Genomic DNA, 2,806 nt, shown 5'->3' on the forward strand with positions numbered 1-2,806 from the left:
ACAACTGGAAGTTTATATCTTTTGAGCATCTTTCTCCAATTCCCCCTTGCCTCACCCTCATGACTCTGGTAACCATCATTCTACTCTGTTTCTATGAGTTTTGTTTGTTTGTTTGTTTGTTTGTTTGTTTTAAGGTTCTACATATAATGAGATCATACAGCATTTGTCCTTCTCTGTCTAACTTATTTTACTTAGCATAATGCCCTCAAGTTCCATTCATGTTGTAGCAAAATGACAGGATTTCTTCTTCTTTTTTTTTTTTTTGTAGTGAACACTATGCACAATTCTTTATAATTAAACTTCTCTGTAATGTTTTAGTGGGTATGGGATATTATGACTTTGATGAACACTGATAATCCATTCTATGAAAGCGATTCTAGGCCAGGAGTCACCAAAAAGCTAGAAAGGGAAAGAGCATAGAGCATTGAGAGAGAGCACGACCCTGCAGATACCTCAATCTCAGTCCAGTGATACCAATTTCAGACTTCTGGCCTCCAGAACTATGGGAGAATAAATTTTGTTATTTTAAGACACCAAAAAAAAAAAAACCCAGAAAGAAAAGAAAGTGATTCTATGTCTACTGTACTCTTGTTTTTGGACACTTTACTCACTATACATTGCTGTTTTATCAGGAGTACAGGATACATTTTTCTTAAGGACTAGTGCTGAGAAAATTTGCTTTTTGAGTAACTGAATTGATTTTAATTTTAATTATAGACATGGTGAAGTTGATTATATTTTCCTTTTTGAATTGTTTGCTGGAAAGCAGAGACAAATTTGTGATATATCTCTAATTGTTCAGTTGGTGCTTTGTCTCTTAATGTCATATCTAACATTATTAAAGAAACAATTTAAATATAAGCCTGTCCAAAAGTCACCCCAGGAACTTGGAAAGATACTATGATATAATGTTTAAAAAATGAGTTGCAAAGCAATGCATAGAGTAAGATATTATTTTTGTAAAAGAGACCCCCTCCCATATATTTTAGTATGAAGATAGAGAGAAATTGTAAACCTTGATTACAAAGGAAGGGGAGTTAGAACTTGAGGAAAATTAATATGAGGAGACTTAACTCTTTATCACTACCTTGATATTTAATTTGTGACAATAAGCATGCATTATATTAGTAATTTTAAAGAAAGATTACCTCTCCCAAACAACCCCACCCTCAAATGTTTTAGACAGAATTCCTGTCTTTTTAGTAAGGAAGTCAAATATATAAACTAGCAATTTACAATGTAATGTGATAAGTAGACTGGCAAAAATAGATAGCCAAAAATGTACCCAGGAGACGGTGATTAACATAGGGGGAGGTCACATTGGGGAACAATCTTTTGAAGAATGAAGAGCAGCTTGCTAAGTAAATCAGTGGAGGAAGGGCATTCCTGGAACAGGAAACAGTACAATATGGAGTCATAAAACAGTGTGGTGTGTCTGGGACAATGTCCTGGGCTATGTGGTGTGAAGAGCAGAGAGAGTTGAGGCTGAAGGGTCAGAAAGGATCCAGATCACAAAGGGCCATACTTAGATTTCTCTTGTAATGTTTCTGGGGGAACATCTTGTTATGCATGCATCTTGCTGTGGATTTGAATGCATGAGATTGAGCAAGAGACTAGTTAAGAGGGTACTGCAGTAGTCAAGGTGAGAGATGATGAGACAGTGGTTGTGGAGTTGGACAGTCCTGGAAAGATTCTCTTCTCTCCTCTTGTCTTCTCTTTTCCCTTCCTTCCCTTTTCCTCCAAAATGACTTCCTGAATAGCTCATGCTTTCTCACTGACTGAAATTTCAGTCTAGCTCTCAGCCCACTTAGTTACCTTTGACTTAACCTTGAAAACTAAACGTAAATTTTCTTCCTCTGGCAAGATGACCTGGACTTTCTCATCCTCTCCAACTTCGTTCAAGTAACACTGCTCTGGGATCTTATATTATATAAAACATATCTGAAGGATAAATACATGAGTTGGCTAGGGTTTGACATAATCTCCCTATTCCTTCCACCACACCAATGCTTTACCTAGCTGTTGAACTTTATTTTAATTCCCGAGTGCTCCATATGTCACCTTTGCAAACCCAACATTGGAAGACTAAATCAGATGGTGAAGCGTGTACAATGGGACAAATCATCCAAATATTTGCAACTAAAACTGTCCTGGAAAATACTGATTAGATATTCATGGCAATAACACTGTAAAAATTTTTGTGTCCTCTTTCCTACAATAAAACTATCATTTTAGAAAATGCAATTGATCCAAAATGGTATTGTAAACTTGGCATGTGTGCACATTCACTCTGTTGTACACATGTTTGGTGCTTCCTCTGTGAACACGTTAGCTCTCTCCACCCTTCTTTTGCCCTATCAAGAAAACTTTATAACAGCAAAATGGCTGAGATTATCAGTGTAAAGGGAGAGGGGTGCTGTGGAACAACAGAATACAAGGCCAGAGATGTATGGTTTCACTAGACTTCCTGTTCATGGGTGCTCTATGTAATTTCTGCTCTACCTAATGTTTTTAGAGTTCCCATAGGCAGGGCATCTGTGAGGATTACCTCAGCAACAGTTAGTTCCAGATTTTCTCTCCCATCTGAAGCCAAAAGCCCTCTCTATCAAGCCCTTCTGGCTTGCTGTGGATTAAAGGAATTGTTATATCAAGTTCAGACTTGCCAGTAAGTAGGTGGCTATTGCTGTTTTGAATAAAATCTTCTAGTCCTACAGAAACTACCAAAATAACCCGTTCAAGGGAGTGATTAAATAGCTAAGTTCAGAGATGAAAACATCTGTCTGTCATTCTCTAGCAGAGCACTAGA

The sequence above is a fragment of the Pteropus vampyrus genome, unplaced genomic scaffold, assembly GCF_000151845.1.
Source record: "Pteropus vampyrus isolate Shadow unplaced genomic scaffold, Pvam_2.0 Scaffold10, whole genome shotgun sequence".
Taxonomy (NCBI): domain Eukaryota; kingdom Metazoa; phylum Chordata; class Mammalia; order Chiroptera; family Pteropodidae; genus Pteropus; species Pteropus vampyrus.